Source organism: Adiantum capillus-veneris, chromosome 30, assembly GCF_014529385.1.
Source record: "Adiantum capillus-veneris isolate H3 chromosome 30, ASM1452938v2, whole genome shotgun sequence".
In the NCBI taxonomy this organism is placed as follows: Eukaryota; Viridiplantae; Streptophyta; class Polypodiopsida; order Polypodiales; family Pteridaceae; genus Adiantum; species Adiantum capillus-veneris.
Genome location: NC_140960.1, coordinates 57,698,794 through 57,723,117, shown reverse-complemented (window position 1 = coordinate 57,723,117; position 24,324 = coordinate 57,698,794).

Genomic DNA, 24,324 nt, shown 5'->3' with positions numbered 1-24,324 from the left:
CTTGGGATAAAACAAGTCAATATGTAAAGTACCACTGAGGTAGCAAAAATCCCTCTTGACAGCCTGCTAATGCTTAGACCCTGGGCTATGCATAAATCTGCTGACCTGTGAGACTGCAAATTGAATATCTGGCCTCGTGTTGCATACATAAATGAGGCAGCCAACAGTAGTTTGGTAAAGAGTGACATCAACAGGATCGCCATCATCATGTAGAGTCAACTTCAAACCTGTTTCCATGGGAGTGGAAAATAGGTTTTCAATCCTCAAGTCCAAATTTACATAGCACTGTCTCTATGTTACTTTTTTGACACAAGGCAATACCACCATCACACTGCTTAAACTGTATACCCAAGTAATGATGCAACAGCCCCAACTCTTTCATCTTGAAAGTAGCATTCAAATCAGCCTTAAATTCAGAAATATGTCTCTCATTAGGTCCAATGATCAACAAATTATCTATATAAAGAACCACAATGAGAAGTACATCACCCTCATGCTTTACATACGATGTGCTTTGTACTGGACTGTTACAAGAGCCTTGTTTGACCAAATGAGTGTCAGATTTCTCATACCAAGCACGAGGAGATTGCTTCAACCCATACAAAGCCTTGTTACATTTGCACACTTTGTCCTCTTGTCCTTTCTTGACAAAATCGCGAGGCTGTGTTACATAAACTTCCTCAAATATGTTACCATTCAAGAAAGCAGTACCAATGTCTGATTGATGTATATCCCAACCAAAATGAGCTGCCAATGCACATAGAAAACACACAGTAGTCATACGACAAGTGGGACCAAAGGTCTCTTCATAATCTATGCCTTTTTGTTGTGCATAACCCTTTTGCAACAAGTCGAGCCTTATGGTGATCGATCTCACCATCCGGCTTGCGTTTCAACTTGTAAACCCACTTTGTACCAATGTCCTTTTTGCCAGGAGGCAAATCACATAAAGTCCATGTGTCATTTTCTAAAAGTGCATCATATTCTGATTGCATGGCAGCCATCCATTTTTTTGAATGTTGTGCTTCATCAAAAGACGGAGGTTCCTCAAATCATGTAAGCTAGACACAATCAAATCATAACAATTGGATGCATAAGATGCATGGAGAGAGCCTGAACAAGTTCAATTAGACAAAAGTGCATCCAATTTACTGTCACGCAAAGTGTGCACCGGCCATTTTTGGCATACCTCTAGCCTGCTCATTTTCAGCCCTTTCCTCATCAAGTAGACCATCTACATCTGCATCAGTAATAGGTTGATCTATAACATTTTTAGAAACTCCCATAGGCTGTACATTTTCCTCCTTGGAACTTACATCCATATTTCCACCACTGAAAAGAGGCAACAAAGTGTCATAAATGTCCTATGAGCTTACATTATTGTCTGTAGTACATGCAAGCAAGGGCTGAACATAATCTTCCACAAACACTACATCCCATGAAACCAGAATACATTTTGTTTGCAGATGATACAACCTGTAACCTTTTCTTTTAGCACTATAACCAACAATAATACATTTGACAGCCTTATCATCCAATTTTTTGTGCTGTGTTTGTGGCACCAAAGCATATGCCAAACAACCAAAAACACGCATGTGCTCAATAGAAGGCTTTCTATCATGCCATGCTTCACATGCAGTAATAGACTGCAAAGCTTTTGTAGGACACCTGTTTAGTACATAAGTAGCACACATGATGGCCTCAAGCCAAAAAGAATGCGGCAAAGCTTGACTTTTGACCATACATCGTGCCATTTTCGTAAGTGACCTGTTTTTCCTCTCAGCAACACCATTTTGCTGAGTTATATAAGGCACTGTACATTGGTGTTTTATCCCACGACTAGCCAGAAATGCATTGAATTCATGAGACATACACTCCCCCCCTCGATCGGAACAGAGGGTGCCCATAGCACATTTCGAGACATTTTCAGCCATAGCCAGAAATTGTTTGAAGCACATAAAAACTTCAGACTTTGCTTTAATCGGAAATACCCATGCTTGCCTGGAGTAATCATCAATGAAAGTCACAAAGTAAAGGTAATTGCCCAAGGATGGAGTTTGCATGGGCCCACAAACATCACTATGCACAAGCTGCAACATGCATGTGGCCCAGACTGATGAACCATCCTTTGGAAACTTAGAACGCTGCATCTTACCCAAAATACAGCCTTCACAAACATGTTTGACAGGTGCTTCAAGAGGCAGCAAAGATGCAACCATATCAGATTTCTGCAAACGCAACAAACTGGCAAAATTCAGATGACCAAAATGTGCATGCCAAAGTTTTGCATCTGAAATAGCCCTTGAATCTGCAACTGCATTTGCAAAATTTTATCCACACTTGTCATACAAAGTGAGCTTATACAGCCCACGGCACAAAAGCCCAGATGCAACGATTTCATCACCAAAACTGAGATCATGAACTGTACCTCTGTCATCCACAAATTTGACTACAAGTCCAAGTCTAGCAAGTGCAGATATAGACAAAAGATTCTTTCTGATCCCAGGTACATAAAGTGCATCAACAAGTGTGAAAGAATTGCCATTAGTAGCAGTAAGCACAATCTTTCCAACTCCCTGAACCGGATAAGAGGCATTGTTGGCACAAGTGACTGAATTCCCATGAGGGACAGACTCGAGAGAGGTGAGAAATTCATGGTGTGAGTTAATGTGGTTTGTAGCACCACTATCAAAATACCACACATGTAAATATGCAGCAACTGACAAGCATGCATCATGGACAACAAGATTGTAAGAGCACTCTACACTAAAAGCCCATTCTGCATCAACATCAGCAACACAGTCTCCTTTCACAGAAGACTCAACAATGGATGCATTTGTAGTGGAACCAGCATTTGCAGTGGAACCACCCTCTTTCTTCTTAGCCTCTTTGGCCTTCAACTTAGGACACTGCTTAATCAAGTGATCATTAGCTTTACAATAATGTCAACGCATCTTCTTTTTACCCTTATCACCAGAATTTTCAGATGAATTGCTGCCAACAGAAGCAACAGAACTATAAGAAGTGGCTGCATTGTTGTTACCACCCTTTCTTTGAGAAGCAATAAAAGCCTGTTCAACTGCACACTGTCTAGTCCTGTTTTTTCTGAAAAGTGACTCTTGCAATAGCAATGTTTATAATGCATCAAACTTGACAACTTTTGGATTTCCTTGGGTCATAAGTCTCCAAATACAAGCAAAAGTCTGGTAAGAATCTGGTAAGGCATCAAAAACAGTCTGCACAAGGGAACTGTCTGAAATGACTTCACCTACAGAAATAAGTTGCTCATTGATATCCTTGACACCAGCAAGAAAAGTGTCCATATCATCTTCCTCATGCATAATCTTTGACTCCAGCTCTTTACGCAGCAAAGCAATTTTAGCCTCATTGCGGCTTGCATAAAGACCTGCTAGAATATCCCAAGCCTGTTTTGCAGATTTTGCTGAACGGATGTGAGGAACAATCGTGCGCTTCACAGACAACGCAATCAATGCATGAGCTTGCGCATCCTTTACATTCCAACAAGCTTGTTCTACCGTAGGAAAAACAACTCTAATAGCAACAATCCTTGTAGCACAGCAAGACTTGCAACATCCTCAACATCATCTACATCCTCAAAACCAGGACGTACATCAATGCCCTGCACAATATTCCAGTCGCCCTTTGACACAAGAACGTGTTAGAACGTGTTGCATCATATAAGCCCACATAGGGTAATTGTCCCCATCCAACCTGTCCTCAGTAGCAAACATCTTGAAGACATCTGTGTTGTTGTCAGCCATGGTAAATGTTGCACCTAATGTGAAAAGTGCCCGAAAATAGAAGAAACGGAGCGGGAACAACACGTGCTATATAGCACAAACCATAGAAGACCGTAAGGCACCTGTTATGCAAAAAATAGCACTGACAAAAATTCTACACAAAATGATGAAATTGCCTGTGCAGACCTGCCTATAGTGGAAACAGAGGCCGAAATGAGCCTAAACGCTCGCCAAACCTCATTGTAAACGGAGAAAGTGAGCAGGCGTGTGTTGGAGCAGCTGGCGACTAAGCCCAGGAGGACGTAACCTGCTCTGATACCAATTGTTGGAATTAGGGTTGCAGAGAAATGCACACAGCTTGGAGAAGACGAAGGAAGCTCAAGGTACACGGTAGAGAGTGTGTTACTTAGTGTGCAATGGAAAGATAGATAGCCCTAGAGTGATGGGCGTATATACAATGCACGGGGGAAAAAACCCCCCAAAGAGGGAAAAAATGCCCCGGCGGTCCTAGTGTGTTCACACACATCACTACCACATGTATATGGTAACATGTGGCATAAGGCTTGCTAACCATGGCAGATGCAGAAAAAATGTCATTGCCTTGCTTGCCATATCTACACCATGTTGAAGCTCTATGGTAGAATAACCCTTGCATTTGAGGGCTCCCTTACTAGCCATGCGCGTACACAATGTTGAAGGACTGCAATAGTTCATTAAAAAAAAACTTGAATTAGAGACAGTTCACTCACAAATAGAGTCTATAAGAGACATGTCATCAAATTCAAAACGTGTTCACAAAATAAGAGAAATCCAAAAGCATCTTGAAAAGCCATAAAAATTTAAAATCCTTTTGGTCATGGAGAAAAAACATAAATAAAGAGTTAAGAGCTTTCCCACAACAATTATTGGATAATTTCTGCCCTTTGTTTTGCCAAAGCCCCTTAAAAGCACTACCACATCCCATGAGCTAGGACAAACCTAGACAAGGCAAATGCAATAAATTGTCTAGTGTAAATGCCGTTCTCATCCAAATGCTCAATGCTCAACTACATTGACACATGATCCTTTGCAGCTATCAATCAATTTGAAGCAAGGAAGGTGGCTTTTTCGTGTATAGGCGGGGCCAATAGACCTAGTGGGGACTACATACTTTTAGATCCAACACACAGAACATGTTTGGGGGGTATATCTCCTCCTTGTTTTGTATTTTTTTGATTCAATACTAGGCTCCTTCTCGCAAGGAAAGGGCAGATGCACAGCCTCTGTGTGTGTGTGTGTGTGTGTGTGTGTGTGTGTGTGTGTGTGTGTGTGTGTGTGTGTGTGTGTGTGTGTGTTGGGGGGGGGGGAGAATGTACGTGTGACAATGTTCATGAGCCTTTTATACCCTTCTACTTCAATGATTGCAGGACAACCATGCACACCCACCTACTGTGCCATCTACATTCATCATCCTCTTGCATCAATCTACGTCAAACATTGCAAGATCTGTGCATGTTTGCAATATTTTTGCTTGTGTGGTAGTTCAGAGTCTTGCACAAATTCGAATCCTAGCAGGGTTCACTTCACACTCAACTGGGAACTCGGTGGTATGGGCCCAACTAGTGAGTCGCTACTCCAAAAAATCCTCCGTTCCGCCAACAAATTTTAAAATTTATCTTTAAAATTAGATTTTTAAATTAAATTTTAAATTTAAATTGGAAAGTGGAAAAAGTGTAAAAACCTTCAAATCGGGTCTAATTTACCTCTAAATTCCATATGTGGGTTCTCTACATTTTAAAAAATAACTTTATTTTAAGAGCATTGCATTGCACTACAACAAGGGTGACAAGGTAACTTTTTACCATGATTCTCTAGGGCTATCAGAGCATCATGTGGCAATACGCAAGATGCTAATGTGATCATGAGAATTCACGATAATATTAGTAGGTAGGTATTGGTATTTTGAAAAACGTCCAGCTTAGCACTGCCTTGGTAGATATCTATGCCAAATGTGGTTTACTTCAAAAAGCACAAGAAGTGCTTGGGCGTGTCAAAAGTAAGAGAGAGCTTCTTATTTTTGTGAGCTCACTTAAATTATTTGTGTGAAGAAGAAACAAGGTTGTGGGATACATATAGATATTACATGCTAGTGGATTCCTTGAATAGAACACATACTTAGACAACATGCTTGTCACTATGTATCTCAAGTGTGATGCACTTATCAGATCGTAATAAGTCCTCGATAAGCTTCATATCCTACATGTGGAACACACAACATGGGCAGTCAAGAAATGTTGAGCTACTTCTAGCGGATGCAAATTGAGGGAATCTCTGCAGATGCAATCACCTATTCTTGCACCTTGAAGGCATGTGGCACTACACAAGATGAGCAAAGAAGAAGGATGTGTACCGAGGCAGATACATGTTGAATTTTGTCGACAAAAGGCCACACCATCCAATTTATCGGTGTAACTTTCCTATATCAAATCACAAGAGCACACCAATGCCAAATGGTAAATCAACTGCCTTGGAAAGGGTAGATTATGGGATAGGTCTCCTATTACGAGCCCTTCATATTTAGTCCCTATTTAGTGGAATTCCAAGATTTGAAGCCCCCCCCCCCCCCTTTCTACTTACGTTAGATATAATAAAAAAGTGGGGGTTACCCCTATTGTATACGCTTATGATACCTCTATTAAAAACCCCTCTTCCTTACACTCACGTGATACTATACACAACTCCATAGTGAGTCCCCTGGGTTTTGAATAAGCTCCCTTGCCATAGCCCCAAGTTTTAGAATGGCGCATTACGGGGCCATCAACTTATCATGCACCTCAAGCCCTTTGCACTAACCACCTTGGAGTGTATTCTGGAGTCATTCATCATATCCTTGGCCATGATAGCCGCAGCCTCATCTTGCTTAGTCAGGGCTACCACAAACTTGGCACATGGAGCCTCCGAATGAGTGCTAGGATTTAGGATCCCAAGCCTACCCAGGTCCACAGGTCTCGCGACCATCTCCCAATTTTCCCACTGCACTAGAAGTTTTTGGAGGTCATTTGGAGGGCCTTCTAAGAAATTCTATTTCTCTCTCTAGAAAATTTTCATAAAATACCTTTGTACTTATTGAGTACGTCCAAAAGGACAACTAGATACTTTGAAAAGTAAACCTAACTTTTTAGTGGTTCTTGAAAACGATTACTTTTTTATTAAATGCAAGTGTCTTTTTCACGAGGCTTGCGCCGCTCATTCAATGTGGCTTGTGTCATCATTGAAATGAAAAGAAATCGCAAAATTGTCAAATAGTGTCAAAATCACTACAAAAAAAAGGTGTCATCGACGTATATAGCGACGCTTAACGTCTATATCTGCGTTGCTATCTGCGTCCCTGTGCAACTGTCGAAATCTGCGTCGATATACGCGTGGAAAGGCTTTATTTGCAAAGCAGATAGCGACGTAGATATAGATGCAATTATAGACACAGATAGCGACGCAGATTCCGACGGAAGTATAGACACAGATATAGACACATATATCGACGACCATAACAGAAAAAAAAAATCTTGGACAGAGGACAGGTGCACAACCAGACTTCCTGCCCTCTGCCCAAGAAAGCGAGCAGCACCAAAATCAACCGTGCTCCTCCAGAAATTTCGGCAAAGTTCCCTTCGTTTTTACATAAACTTTTCAAAAAAAACCATATCATGTATACGCCTCCTACATGCTATCCATGTAGGATCTCACATGAGATTTAAGGCCAATGAAAGAAATGAAATGAACTTTGTGCAAAACCATAACCGTACCAACTTAAAAGCATAACCATAACGAACCATAACCATAACTTAAAACCATAACCGGCTATAACCACTTTGATCAAAACCATAATGCAGATAACCATAACCATAAACAAAATTAACAATAACCATAAGCATAACCAGAAAGTTAAACATAACCATAAACAAAACCTGAACCATAACTATGTCTATACAAGAATAGGAGAAATAACCATGTCTATACAATGACAATGACAATAACCATAACCATAAGGAAAACAATAATTGTCTGAACAATAACCATAACCATATATGTCTATACAAAAAAGAGACACAGAAGCGTGTTTGTGTCTCACAAAGCATATATATGAAATCCAGTCCACTGATGACTAGATGTCACAACCTACGCATAGGACAGCTCACAAAATTAGTATTGATATTACTTTACATATACTTACTTAATTAAATCAACTCACACATATTAACGTCTCACCTCAAGCGATTACCGAGACTGTAAGGCTTCTCAGTCTACAGGCTCTCCTGAAGCATCAAGATCATTCAATACTTCATAGATACCTCTGCGATATCCATCTGACTCCTCCTGGCGTGTCGGGGCTCGATGCATCGCAAGATTCTGCGTTTATACAAAAATCAAAGTAATAAGAATACATGATTCATCGCGTTTTAAAAAACGCCATAGTTAAGATTGGATTAGAAACTCACAAAATCATAGTGAAAGGTGTCGAAGCCTCCGCTGCCAAGATGAGATGTCCCCCTGGTCATTTCTCGTATCAGCGGGGCCTCATGCTGCTTTCTGAACCGCGTGTTCGCTATCCGCTCATCCTCCCTGTTCTGCAGCCACGTCTCGTGTGGGATGCTCGAAGGCTTCGGCGAGCCGATCCTTAAAGCCTTCCGAGCTGTATCTCGTTGATGTTTCACGGTGTCCCGTGCAACATCCTTGATCCACCTCCTCGGAACAACGTTTGAACCCGGAGCAGGCTGGTACTCTCTCAGGATGGTCTCCACTATGTAACTGACTTTGTCCTTATCCTGCTCACCCCAGGACGTCAGAATGCTTGTCAAAAACTGCAGCTCCGCGAGCTGGCGAATCCGTTGTCTCATCTCACTCCCAACTCTATCCATGTCAACAGAACCATCTGCCCGTACAGTATAGAGCTTGGAGGCACTAGGATCGTGTGCCCCCCAAGGTTTCTGAGGTGTGCCAAGAGGTGTGTCGAGAGGTGTGACTGGGTAGGATGGGGGTCGTGAGCGAGGAGGGGTTGAAGCATCTGTGGACCTTCCTCCACAGCAACCACCACCTCCACCTGACGATCGTCGATATCGGCGAGTGCGCTTGTGCTGCGGAGATGAGGACGTACCCGCCTCTACCCCACCCCTAGGTGTCGAAGCGGCCGTGATGGGAGAAGCAGGCATCGTACCCGTAAGCGTCCCCCCCCCCCCCCCATAGGTGTCCCTCCCCTAGGCGTCGGACCCTCGGGTGTGAATCCCAAAGGCGTAGTACTCGTGCCTCTGGCTACCCAGTACTGAGAAGCCTCTGCCATCTAAGCAGGCGTCATCTGTGTAACGAAGCCCATGAATGCATCTACACTCATAGAAGCGGGATCTGAAAACTGGTCTGCCATACTAAAGTCCTGCACAAAGAAAGTAAAATAAAGCGTCAGAACACAGTTGTTTAAATTAACTTTAAGCTTAATTTTAAATCAACGTCTTCACACAAACACTTACAGGCCTAGGCCTTGATGAGTGAGGCATCATCGATAAGATCTTGCACTATATCATCGTCTATCTCTAATTGCAAACATAACTCTACCCCAACTCATTCTAGAAGATTTTCTTCATCCATTGCATCTTCATCTACAAGTGTCAATTCTACCTCGTCTGCGTCATCCCTCGTATATCTGTCATCTTCCTCTGCCATACCTTCGTCCATCTCATCTAATGTCACAGTAGTATGGACGTCATCTAACTGACTTTCCTCCAAGAGCTCTTGCCCTTCAAATATTTGTTTATTTCTTGGAGCAACCTGAACCACAAACCTCCATTGTCGCTCTCGAGGGTCTGGTACAAAGACCACTTGCTCGCAATGTTCGGGGAGAGCAAATGTGTCGCTCGCATCTATCCAAACCTTTGTAGAATCTATTTGCACAAGTTTGTTTCCATCTCTGCGTACCGTTGCATTGCGACCAGAAGTAATCACCTTGAATCACTTCACATCCAACAAAAACATCTCAAACCTCCTGAAGCTTACTTTCAGGATATCTGACACCAGACCACAGTAATCCAGGTTGCTAGTGCTCTCATTCGTGTCTCTAGCACTGGCCCTGCTCTTTTGCATGAAACTAACCATTACCCCACTGTCAAACGTGTTTCTTCTGCTGTCAATTTTTTGTGTTCTGAAATTCTTTCCATGCGACCACAGTGCCATGTATGTATGATACTTCCAGTCACATCCAATAGCCAACTCTTCCTCTTCTAGAGATATGGGTTCTCCGATCTGTCGAGCTGCTCTCACTGTCTTGTCCAACCATGCCATTGTAGGGAATTCAGGTAGAGGAGCGAGATAGTCTTTCGAAGAGAGGCAGAATAGCGGTGGTGGCCTTGATAAATTGTCTTTCGAAGAGAGGCAGAATAGCGCACATCCAAAGACTGTCCGCAAATTGGACATGCATTGTATCCTGAAGTTGTTAGCCCTGCATATATTAAAGCATGAATTAGGCCAAGGCGAAGTGCTTGCGAATAGCGAGAATTTTGTAAATCAAGAACCATTACCAAAATCTTCTCCGTATCCTGGCCAATCATGCATAGTCCACATAAGAAGTCCATGGATCCTTGCATGTTGTTGTCCTACTGGTTCAACCGCATTTGCTATGTTGATCCCATGCCATAACTCCTGGAGCTCGTCATTTAGTGGAGCTAGATAAACATCCATGTTTTTTGCCTTTAACTTACCAGGTACAATCAAGCTTAATATCAAATGACCCTTCTTGATGGAAAGCCACGGCGGGAGGTTGTAATTGATAAGGCACACAGGCCAAGTGCTCCATGACGAGCTTCTCAAGCCAAATGGATTGACTCCATCCATTGCCATGCCCAAACGCAAATTGTGTGGTTCACTCTTAAAAATGGCCAGGTATCTTCAATGTGCCTCTAGGCCTTTGAATCAGCGGGCACCCTCAATGTTGCGTCAGTGGATCTATTCGTAGAATGCCACCGCATCAACTTTGCAATGGAACCACAACAAAACATGCTTTTTATCCTAGGAATAATAGGGAAATGCCGCAACACTTTAGCTGGCACTGTCTCGCCAACTGCATCTTGTTTGTAGCGCATTGCTCCGCACTTAGGACATGACAGACAATCTGCAAATTCATTGCGAAAAAGAATGCAATCATTTGGACATGCATGAATCTTGTTGTAGTCCAAGCCAACTGAGGTCAATAGTTGCTTTGCGTCTGGCCTGGAGGGGGGCATTTCATTGCCAGCCAGGAGAAGTTTCTCTCGCAACAACCTGTTTAAGCCACATTAAATTAAAAATCTCTCCAAGCACGTCACCGTTGCAATTGGAAAATCTCTTTTGTAAATTACGTACCTAAACAAAGCAGTGACGCTTGCATCTGACCACCCGTACACTGACTCAAGATTCAAAAACGCCAAACAAGTACGAAGCGTCGATATTTTGGCGCCTTCATAAATTGGTTGACATGCCAACTTCCTCAACATGTCTTCAGGAGATAGGCACACGGCTTCTGGTGCTGCTTCGTTAGCGTTCTCCTCGCTTGTCTGGAAGAAGGCATAGTAGGGCTAGATCGAGAGTCAGCAGTGAAATACTATGTGGTTCAGGCAGAGAAGAAGCAAAGGAAGTTCAATCACAACCTTGTCAAGAAATACATCAAGGAAGGATCTTTAGTGCTCAGATATGACAATCGCTTTGATCACAGAAAAGATGGTAAGTTCTTGCTTAAGTGGGAGGGCCCTTTTGTAGTGATATAGAGGTTCTCAAATGGCAGTTACCAGCTAGGTGATTAGATGGACGGGAGCGACTCACACACCCATGAAGTGCATGCAAACACTACCTAGATCAACATAATGTCAATCGAGGACACAGATGGCACGATAGGCACACGGAGGAAATCTCTTTAGCTTGTCAGGCTGAGACCATGCATCCTACACATACAACACTCAGGAAGGCCAACTAAACCACAATCAAGAACCTCACTACTCTCAACTACACAACCTAGCCACATACACACATACGGAAGGTAACTCACCTAATCATGCCAGATTCGTACGAAACTTAAGGAACACCATCCCCTCACTATGTCCCTAAGCTTCTACACTCAAAACCCTCACTCTAAACCCATCTGCGGAAAACGCGTAGGATGACAGAGCTGAATTTTGAAAGTGCTCGAAACTGAAATTTATGAGTACCTATGAATAGCTTATGTCGCCACGATTCTATAGACTACTAGCACGCAGAAAACAGACATCGTTTGATACACTTACGGCCACAAATAGCTCGTAGATGCGTCGACGTGTGCGCTTCGTCTCGCATGGAATTCTTGGCGTTGTTGCGTAGCTCTCCTCGAGCCTACAGCAATGGTGCAGTCGGATCTCCAATGTGTTGAGCGAGTCGGGCATAGCGAGAGGATAAAGCTCATGCTCACTCTCTTTCTCTCTCACACATAGTAGACGGCAGCGCTAAAGTTTTCATTATGATTAAAGTCTCCCCCTTTACAAAATGACCTAGGTACCTTATATACTAAGGCTACCTTAGGTTTAACCAAAAATGGGGTTGAAAGGGTCAAATGGCTTTGTATTTACAATCTGGAAGTGCCATCGCACCCCGGCTTCTGAAACTAGAATAACTACTCATTACAAATGACGTTTATAGCCATAATCCGCAGCATTTCATAACTCGCAAAAGATAAGACTTTGGTACGAAACTTGAGTTATGTTGTGTTGTTGACCCGGCGGTCAACACACCCCCCTTTCGCGTTCATGTCGTCCCCGACATGACCTGATTGTCGATGGCGATGTGGTCTTTGTTGTTGTTTTGTTGTTGTAAAGAAAGTATAGACTATAGCCTTTGCAGTAGCTTGTCTTGTTCGTCCAATCCGATGTACATAGTCTTCGCACGATTCAAGAAAATCATAATTGATGACGAGCTTTATGTCTTTCACATCCACGCTCCAAGCTGCAGCATCTGTTTCTGTCATTATAGGTCTACTTCCAGATCTAAATTCAAAAAGAACCCAATGTCGTTTAACTTGACTCTTATCATCATGGATAGAGAAAGCTCCATCCATCATTTGCTCCAGCAAATCTGTCAATTCGGAGTATTTGTGATTCTCAAAAACAACTTCTACAATCTGTAGAATTGAGTGATTGGCTTTCTGATCTTGTGAGCCAATGACAACTTTGTAAGGATTTTGTAGATATTGTATGGCTAAACCCTTAACTTCTTTAGGCCAAGTTGCACTCCAATGCAAAGTCTGTCTGCCAGGCCGAATCCAGGACTTAATTATTCTAATTTGAGGTTCAAAACCCTGCCGAGCATTCGATGCACATTATCAAGGACTCCTCTGATTACCCTTATGTCTGCTCTTTGTCATTGAGGACTTCTTTGTTCTTGAGTTAAGTTGTGTTGTTGACCCAGCGGTCAACACTTTGCTGTTGTTTTGGCTTCATCTGTTGCACTGCTTGTATCTTTGTCGAACCACAAAAAGAACTATGATCCATTAGAGCGGACATCTATCATCATAACCATTCATCTTTTGAGATCCTTTGATTACTTTTATGTCTGCTCTTCTTCATTGGGGCCTTCTTTGTTCCTGTGCAATCATGTTGTTAATGTTGTCTGCAGCTTTGTCATTGTAGGCCATTCTTCGACTCGCCATTGAGGAGAAGTATGCTATGATCTGAAATTGGTGCTCCAATTCATTTGTCAATTGATTTGAGTAGCATTTCCTTATTGTTGATGTAGAAGGAATATGTACAAGAGGATGGTGATAGGTGTCTTTAGATTAGGGTCTAAAACCTGGATGACCAAAGGGAAAAAACCAAGTGGGAAAAAAAATGCCTTTGGTATACGCTCTTATTGAAGTTGAGCAGTTGAACGTGAAGTACATGTTCATGAAAGGTGAGTGCTTGGGTGAAACACGGAAAGAGTGCCTGATGCAAGTGCCAATTATGGGACACTCTATATGTATATAAGAAATTTGTCAACAAAAGCATGCAATGTGAAAGAAGGAGATGATGGGTGTTTCGAGGAATAAATGTAGCACATGTGACATCAAAATATGTCTCAATATCTTCCACCTTTCCAAGAAGGGTTTTCGATGTAGAAGTTTCTCCACTCGTATCTCACTGTGCTCAGTACGTGAGTGTCTTTTGGACCTTCTCCTTCACTTCACCAGACTTAAGTAATTAGACTTCGACTCTTTTGCTCACCTATACCAGCATGAGCGACACAACGTAAATATGCTCAACTCTTCCAGCTTGAGCAGTACCTATAATAGCTAAGACGCTTAGACCACAGAGAATATTACTTGACGCTTTGGGACTAACACCTCACTCATTTTGTGGCTTAGCTACTCGACTCTGACTTTTATGACTTGTCAATTGCCTGTTGATACTCCTTTGTCACAAGGTCATCGGCTGTTGTAGTGGCTGCTGAGACATCCTTCGTGAAGTTTCATCATTTCCCTGTACCTTCTTCTCTTTGTAGTGCTCAAGCCTCTCGTCAGTCTTTTCTTCATGTGGATTATGGATTTTTTTATTTATTTTTTAATAATCAACAAAGAAAATCTTAAAAAACTTAACAAAAGAAAAATCATTCAAATAGAAATCTAAATGCTATGTACACTATACACATGTCCCTAGGGGCTCATATATGGATTTTGTCCCCATACTCCTCTGTAACACTACTATGAGGGCATATACTCTAAATTTCGTCAAAAAATTATCACAATAAAACGCAAAACTTCAATGCATCTCACAAAACATTGCCCTCTAATAGTCATAATGTTAGGTCCGCATTCAGAATGCCTCCCCCCTTCCTATTTGGAGTCATCCTTTACGATAGGGTATCGCAAAGGGTATGTGTTGTGCTTGGGCAATTAAAAGTTGTGCCTATGCAGGCCTTGTAATGTAGCCCTATTATGCATACACAGTCAATGCATGGAAAAGATTTATGTTGTGCAAGATGTGGGTATAAGCAATTTGCTTATTGGCATTTGTTGGCGAGGCTTCCTATTCTAAGCAATGTAATGGTCTTTGAAGATCCTGTATCGTTGCTTGATTGAAGTGACTTGCTCTCTTCTAACTGTACTGTAATCGTAGGAAGAATTGTAAGAATTCAAGCGGTGATGCACTGACATCAGTTTTGTTGTTCTTCTTTGGGACCCATTTCTTTGTGATTATTGGCTGTTTTGTTGCTGACGCTTGTTTGGGAACCCATACTTGCCCGTGCTTCGTTTGTGTTTGAAGAGACTTCTTTGGGATCCACCTTTTTATTGTGTGAGTCGACAATGGTCTTTGCTTCGGCCCTTGTACGCTTGGTTGGTGACAGGATTCAGGCTTTCAAAGTTGATAATGTGGTTGTTTTGGAATCCAAATGAATTCCTAGCTCTTTTGTGCTTGAATCAACTTCTTTGGAGCCCAAACCTAAGTGGTGAAAGCTTGCGACTTTGTGATATTCTTACCCGTTCGTGCACGCTTTCCTTGTTTTTGTTTTGGTGTTGGATCTTGTGATTTGTCATTAAAGATCTTTGTCTTCTTGATCCATATCTGTTTTTGGCTGATCTAGCTTTTTGGTATCCAGATTTGTCGAGCTTTTTGGCTTTGACTTGTTGTCGTGTTCTTTTGACCTGTCATGGTTGTTGCTAAAGGGGTTGGTGATAGTGATGGCCTGATGTGATGATAAGGGATGTCGTAAGATTCATCACTATCGCTACTATCCTTAGCAAGGTTGACTTCTTGTACTTTCCCTTGATTTTTTGGCTGGTAGTGGAAAGTTACTATCTATTTGCTCGTGGGTGGTAGTTTCTTGGAGGACTTTTCGAGCCCATTGATTAGAGCATTGTTAGCTCGTTGCTCTGGTCGTATTCCTCCTAGCTAAGTCTTTGCATCCTTATTAGGAGCCATGTATGAGGATGCTTGTGGTGACTGTGTTTTCACCGAGGACTTTGGAATCCACTTTTGATGCACTTTATTCGTGTAGGGAAGACCTTGATTCCTGGGTCGTTGATCTTCTTGAAGCTCGAAGTGTTATACAGAGTCATAGAACTCGTCGTCTTCTTCATCTTTTAATTCTCCACATTTCTTTGTTTGCTCCTTATTTCGAGAGCTTGTTGATGTCTAAATCTCTTCGTTTTCTTGGATTACACTCACTGCAAAATAAGGAACGATATCATATCCATTTTCATCACAAAACTTTGTTGTGGGAGCATCCTCCACGGCGCACATGTCCAGAGTAGCCAAGATGTGTTCCCATCCAAAAGGCTCTAACTCTTCTTCAGGAAATGGTTCTGGGATATAGTCCATATCCTCTATAACCCGCTCTAGGATAAATTCCTCACCTTTCAAGATACTACATTGTGAAGCTCCACACATCCAAAGTTCTTTAGGCTTACCTAACCAAGCTGGAAGTTCTGATCCTGCTACTGTGGCGGAATCAAACTCCTCAAACGATGTTCTCGTCACATCCCTATAGCTATGGTCCCTCAAGTTTATCTTTGTTATGGTTTCCATATGTCTCAGGTATATATGGTCATAACCCCAATCTTGGACCATTTTCAATTGTCGCATGAATGGTCTTCCCAGAATGATGTCATAGTTGTTCTTCTTGCCAAAGTCAACAACAGCAAAATTGTGTTCATATTCAATGCCACAAGAAGTAACAAGTACTTTTTCTAGCAGTCCTAGGGGCTTTTCCTTGTGTCCGTCTCCAAGCTGCAGGGTCATTCGTGTGGATATCAAGGCAGGTTTTCCCCATTTTTTCCAAACCTCTTTGGTTGCAATGGCCACACCAACTCCATTGTCAACGATTGCCATGGTTTTTACACCATTGAATTCCATAGGAAGGGTGGTGTTTCCATCTTCTCCCTCGTAATACTCGCCTACCTTGTTTAATGGCACTGGCCTAGTATTTAGTTGAGGCATTTCAAGCTCTTTGATGCCTTCCTCAATTTTAGTCATTGGGGTTTTTACACCAAATTTCTCTAGACATTTACCTCCATTAGCCCACATGTTTAGTCTTATTCTGAGCAACTCGGCTAACATTATTGTATAGGTGACTGGGGTAGATAAAATATCTACTAGCCCCTTTGAATTGATGGCCTTGTTGGGAGACAGTCTCTGTGATGGGACTGCAACCACATCTGACTTGGTCTCGTACTCTCCCATGTAGGACGGTAGTGTTCTTATCGAATGGGGTTGACTATCCATAGATTGTACAGATCCTTTGTCGCCCCAATACGATTGCACGTCTAGATTCATTTGAGATCCAGTCTCAAATTCCTCTATTGGTGGTAGAAACACTCCTCGTTCATCACCAGTCTTGTCTACTCGTCTTCTTAGGTCATCAGCTTCATTGGCCTCTCTGACTTGTTTCCACAATTCGTCAAGACCATCTATCTCTTTACAATCCTCAGGTATAGCTTGGTGAAATCCCTCGGAAGAGTTATCCGTGGTATTCAGTACTATCCTTGGTTCTAATGCTGGGTCTTTGAGGTTTGGTATGTGCTCATGACTAGAATCTGGCTCTTTTAGTTCTTGGTTTGGTGGGATTACTTGTGTAGGCATGACACGGATCACATGCTCAGGTTTTGCAACTAGTGGTTCTAGTAAAGCTTGGGCTGTTTGAATCATTTTCTGGCACATTTCAAACCTTTGCTTTTCTAGTTCCGCATAGGGATACATCATCTACCTGTGTTATTGGGTTTGGTTGTTTTTGAGCCTCAGATCATAGGCTTTCAAGAGGGTATCTAATATCTCATTAACCTTCTCTGCCAACACAGATCCTCCTGAACTAGCACTTCTCGGTTTCTCATTCGTGGATGGTTCTTCTAGAGGTTTAACCATCTGTGTAAGAGAAGGTGCCTCCTTTTCCTCATGTTGTTTTATCTTCTCTTCAGCTTCGGTAAGCTTCTCAGTTAGGGATTTTTGCTCTCGTTCCCTGCGTGCTTTCATCCTAGTCTTTCTAGTTTTCCAACTATTTCGTTTGCTCTTGGTTTTCTAACTAGGTGCGTCTGTCTTTGGTCCATCATCAGTCTTTGGACTCGTGTCACTTTCCGTGTTCTTTGTCTCTGGATTCTCATCAGCTTTCTTTTGAGCTTGTGCTCTCGTAGCTGAACAATCCCTGATACATTTGTCGTGATTTTCCTGATTTGGTTTGGTTTTTTCGAGCAATCGGGGATCAAGTGAGTGATGCCACACTCAAGACAATAGGAATTTACTTCAGTGATCTCCGTATGAGGACATTGTTTGACCAAGTGGTTGTCACGACTTTTGTGACAATCTGTCTCTGGTTGAGGAGATTCTTTTAGCATTTCCTCTTGGCTATAAGCAAGCTTTGACCTAGATAAGCCGCTATTTGCAATGAATCGCAATGTCCTTTCGTCCATGTCATACCTTCATTCTTTTGACTGAAACCTAGGAGGTGGAGGTTGTACCGGCCTCACCACTCCATGTGTTTCTCTCACATTTTGTTGCTCCGAAGGGTAATACTCACTTTGGTTGCTATACCACATTGTAGCTGGTACTGGAGTTGGTTTATTTGATCCTTCCATCATTGGCATGTATCTCATGTCTACCTGCATTCTAGCACCTGGCAGCGGAGGTTGTTGTCCTAAGACAAGTTGTGGCCGTAAAACTCCTACTGGTCCTGGCGCATTCCCCGTAATGTATCTAGGTGGAATAGGTGCTTCTGGAACAGGTTGTACATACCTTTCCCTAGCATTTTCCATGCTATAATAGCACTCTTCCTCCGTATGGTTCGTCCATTTTCTCTCGATTTCACACCACTTCGGCTCTCCCGAATCAGACCTTACAAGAGGAATCAACCTCTTGACCAAGTCGTCGATAAGCTTTTCTTGATCAATAGGTGCCGTTGGCTTGGCAATGGACTCACTTATCTGTGAAACATTGTGCTGAGAGGATGTGTCATCTCCTTTACTCTTTAAGTCCGTTCCTTTGTATGCCTTACAGTTATCCACTAGATAAAGAGTTTCTTTGATCAACTCGTTTAGCGTCATCCTCCTTATCATATGCGGATCCTTCTGAAGGCCCGCATGTCTCATTCCCTGGATAAAGATCAGCATCAGTCATGCTTGCGTAGGTAATTCCGCTCTCGGACACAGCTTAACATATCTCTTGAGCCGTAATGATGCTTTGCATACTGATTCATTCTCTTTCTGTTTCAATCTATGGATTTGCGAGACCGTGTTGTGAGCAATGCCTTTTGGCGAGAATTCTTCAATAAACTCCTCAAACAGCTCATCTACGGTCTCAAAATCCCATTTTTCCACCGAGTCGAACCATTTAGCTGCATCATCTTCTAGAGTCAATCCAAATCCCGCAAATTGTGTCGCAAAATCTGAAACTTCCTCTGCTCTAATCACTCTTTTAAAAGCCGTTGCGTGATCTCTCGGATCTTTATCTCCAGAGTATTTTCTGTTTACCCATTTCTCGACTTGGGATGGTCTAACTCGTCAATTGTCTACAAGTCTAATGAGAGACTCTCCCAATCCTTCTCTCGTTATCGCTCTTGAAGGGAATCCTGGTGGCTCTCTTCTTGGAACTCCTATAGGAATTCTCGTGTTGGGTGGAGGCATTTGTGGTCCTTCATTGACCAAATATCCACCTCTTTCTAGTACAGTCTGTGGATTTGTGCTTTCTACAACTCTGTATTCTCGTCCCTACTTGTCGACAACTATAGATCTCCATTGACACTCAACTCCATATGTGTAGACATATAAGAGCTTGTAATCTGTTATCTCTTCTAGGTATGGATCTGAGCACCTATAAAGATTGACCTCATTGTCGTCAATGTATCTATATAGTCCTTCACTCTCATGACCAATCATCCAAACTCTCTCAACAAAATGGGTCTTTATCAATTGCAAGTTTGGAAGATCCATTGTGGGGGGATATTCTTCTATCGTCGAGATCTCCAAGCTTGTGTAAGCTGCGTTTGAATCTAGGGTAGACATGATTTCTGGGCTTAAGAGCTTTTGCTTGGTTCAAATAGACTTAGTCCACTGTGTTCAAGTTATTTGGCTAGGGAAAAGTCGAAACTATGTCCAAAACCGCAACCGTTTCGTCACAATTCTCGCAAATTGTCACTTTCAGACACCCCTGACTTCCGGATGCATTTTGAGGCCTCAAACGACGTTTTTTTCAAAGTTGAACTAAATGGTTTCCGCTCTCAGGTTACGTTTTGATATAAAAACTTCAAAGTTCAAAGTTCATGTTTTGCTCTGAGATCGATAGAGCCGCTCTCAGGTTACGTTTTGATATAAAAACTTTTCCGATCCGATACCGTTTGTGAAAGTTATGGCCAAAATAGTGAAATGCAGTTTAGACTGGTCAAAATGAGTCCAAATTCAATTTTGAAAAAAGATTTGGGATCTATGTGACACTGTGAGCACTCCAGTATGGTCAAAAGTACAAATGGACCCTAAAACTGGCCTAGAGACATCCTACGCGTAGGATGTCTATATGCTCAGAATTTAACAAAATTTGGTCCAGAGACTCCCCTTGAGTCTAGCAACACAATGGTATGCTTAGAATTTCCTTTGGACCTAAAAATGGCCTTGAGACATCCTATGCGTAGGATGTCTTTTTGCTCAGAATGACTTGAAATTTTCACCCCAGGTTCTCCTTGATGTGCTGATAACAGTGGTGTGCTCATAGGTTGGTTTGGAGTCCTAAATCAGGCTGGAGACATCCTACACGTAGGATGTCTAACTGCTCAGATTTTGTCCAAACTTGATCCCAAGATTCTCCTAGTGCTCAACAACCCAATGGTATACTCAAAATTGAATTTGGATGCCAATAGGTCAAGATTTTAGGCTGCAAGAGCTTCTAGTGCACTCCAAGAGTAGGATGTCTGACAATTCTTGTCTTTGCTTGGTAAATAGGCCAAACAAGGTCCAAATTCACTTTTGAAAAAAAGTTTTGGGATCCTTGAGACACTTAGAACCTGCCTATATGGCCAAAGTAGAATTTATGGCCAAAGTAGAATTTTGACCACTTTATGACCCTGGAGACATCCTACGCGTAGGATGTCTTTTTGCTCTGTTTCAGCTCAAACTTGCACTGTAGCTTCCCCTTGATGTGCTAAGCTCACATCTATTTTTACTTTTTGATTCTGACACCTATAGGTTGGTCAAATGATCAAGAATCTGTTCCAAAAGCTTGATGTCTGTTCTGATGAATTCCCAAGTCAAATCAACTCCAAATTGGACCAAAATTGACTAGGAGGCTTGCCTAAGGCTATACAACACCCTGCTATGTCCACAATTTGAATTTGGCCTCTAAATCATGCCTTAGACATCCTACGCGTAGGATGTCTAACTGCTCAGAATTGCCCCAAATTTGAATCACATACTCTCCTTAAGGTGCTGATCACTGTGGTATGCTCAGAGGTTGATTTGGAGTGCTAAATCATGGTGAAGACATCCTACGCGTAGGATGTCTAAGTGCTTAGAATTGCACCAAACTTGAGCCACAGCTTCCCCTTGATGTCAGCAACCCAATGCTATGCTTAGATTTGAGTTTGGATGTCAAAAGACCCCAAAATTAGCTATTCTTGCCTTTTCCAGTCAAAAATGCTAAAGTCTGTTCAATCTGTCTTTATTGGTCAAATCCTATATGGGTAGACACATACGTGCACCAGGTGTACATGAAAATGCATGTAGCGGGCAAAACCCCTTTGCCTCTTTTAGTTCCATAGTTTCTTCTAGAGGGAGAGAGAGAGAGATAGAGAGAGTTTCTGTCCTTTTCACACATGCAGTTGGTCAGCCAACCTAAATCTTTCTCTCTCTCTTTCTCTATCTACTATCTATCTCTCTCTCTATCTCTGTAGCTATCTCTAGTTAATTCTCTCTCTCTCTCTATATATATATATATCACTCTCTATCTTTTTATTTCTCTCTCTCTCTCTCTGTCTACGTACCCCATCTCTCATTCTTTCTCTCTCGATCTCGCTCTTGCTATCTCCCTTTCTCTCTCCCTCTCGATCTCGCTCTTGCTATCTCTCTTTCTCTCTCTATATTCCTATTTTCCTAAATCTCTCTCTCTCTCTCTCTCTCTCTCTCTCTCTCTCTCTCCACTTCTCTATCTCTCTCTCTCTCTCTATATATATATATATATATATCACTCTCTTTCTCTTTCTCTCTCTCTCTCTCTCTCTCTCTCTCTCTCTCTCTCTATATATATATATATATATATATATATATATATATATATATATATATATATATATATATATATATATATATATCACTCTCTTTATCTCTCTCTCTCTCTCTATTCCCTATCTCTCTCTCTCTCTCTATATATATATATAGATATCACTCTCTTTCTTTCTCTCTCTCTCTCTCTCTCTCTCTCTCGCTCTCTCTCTCTCTCTCTCTCTCTCTTCCCTATCTTTTTCTCTCTCCCTATTTCCCTATCTCTCTCTCTGTCTCACTCTCCACTTCCCTATCTCTGTCTCTCTCTCTCTCTCTCTCTCTCTCTCTCTCTCTCTCTCTATATATATATATATATATATATATATATATCACTCTCTTTCTCTCTCTCTCTCTCTCTCTCTCTCTCTCTCTCTCTCTATTTTCTCTCGATCTCTATCTCTCTCTCGCTCTCTACTTCCCTCTCTCTCTCTCTCTCTCGATGTCTCGATGTCTACTTCCCTATCTCTCTACGTACCGATCGAACGAGCGACTGAGCTAGGGAGATCCAGACGCTCAAGACTGTGGAGGCCAGACTACACAACATCGACAGAGGCTGCATCAGACGATCCAGGTCACTTTGGCTCGACATGCACAACGCCCGGTCAGACTACTGACCATGGAGGAGATTGATGAGGTCCGCCAGACAGATGCTGGATCTCCTATGATCTACCTATCCCAACTAGCTGTTTTAGCTGCGTAGTCCACACCCAGCAGTTTAAGATTCCATAATATTTTATTTTGTCATTTTGTCATCTTGTTATTCTGACTTTGTATCAGATCTACCACATTGTAACTTTCTGGTCTCATAGGTCACTTTGGCCTTTTGAAGAGTTAATATAACATTTCATTTCATTTCTTTCTTTAATTTTTATTGTTTTTACTCAAACCATAATTCTCTCTCTCTCTCTCTCTCTCTCTCTCTCTCTCTCTCTCTCTCTCTCTCTCTCTCGTTTTAATTTCCTACACACATTTTTCTTCTCGTTTTAATTTCCTACGCACATTTTTCTCTCTCTATCTCTCTCTTTAATTTCCTACACGCACACACACTTCCCTCTCTCTCTCTCTCTCTCTCTCTCTCTTTCCTACACACACACACACACACCGCTCTCTCGCTCTCTCTCTCTCTCTCTCTCTCTCTCTCTCTCTCTCTCTCTCTCAGTGCAGCCGTTTTTTGACCTAGTAGACAGCAGTCCACTCTTTTGATCATAACTTCTTCATCCGAACTCCGATTTGGGTGATCTATAGCCTCAATCGAAGAGCACGAAGTCCTCTACGCATTGATGTAAAAACAAAAATTTTCATAGTTATGGAAGGTGTTTCTGTAGCAGCATTTCCGAAGTGAACAGGTTCAACAAAATTGATTCTGATTTCCTATTTTACATACAATGTCTTCCGGCACTCGCAAGGGTTCTTCTTCTTCAACAAGATCCACAACCATTGTGGAAAGTGATCCAAAATCTCCTAAGTGTGGAGATAGCAACACAACCACCCAACCAACGACATCGGAAACCATGATCATGGCGTACTTGGTATCATTGCAAGAGACCGTAAACAAACAAGGCGAAGACTTACGAGCACTTGCAATGGAGAATGGCACACTAAGGGTACTTGTGGTTGAGAATGAAAATCTCAAGAGGACACTTGAGATGCAAACAACACGTTTGATGCAACTTGAAGAGGAAGTCAAGGAATGTAAACGCTCTCTTGTGGACTTGAATGCTTTGAAGGAGCGGATGAGCAAAGTAGAGCATGACCATGTATTGAAAGAGGAGAAATTTGACACTATGAGCCGGGATGTATGCGACATGAAAAATGTATGCACAAACAAGTCTTGGGCTGATGTATGTGGTAGCAATGTGGTTTCTAATTCCTCACTCATGCAAGCTATGGTTCAAACAAAGAATGTTGAGAATGTGGATGTGGAGGAGTTGAAGGAACGGGAGCGACGTTCCAAGAACATTGTTATTCGTGGAATTCCCGAAGAGAAGTTAGAGACACCTCCTTCTCTTGCCATTGTTATTGAAGATTTCTTCAAAACTCACTTTGGCATGTCCGGAGTTATGGTCTATGGAGCACATAGACTGGGGAAGCAAGGAGCTCCTTGCTCAGGAGAACGGCCAATTGTATGCACCATGCCGGATGAGACCAAGCGAAAGATTATCCTTGATAATAGTTGGATCTATTTGAGGGATACAAAATGTTTTGTATGTGAAGATCGCACTATTAGGCAAAAAAATATGTGTCGCAAGGCATATGAGGAAAAGAATAATAAAAACAAGGAGATCTCTCATGAAGAAAATGTGCCCAAGGAGGAGGCAAGTCTCTCAAGCAAAT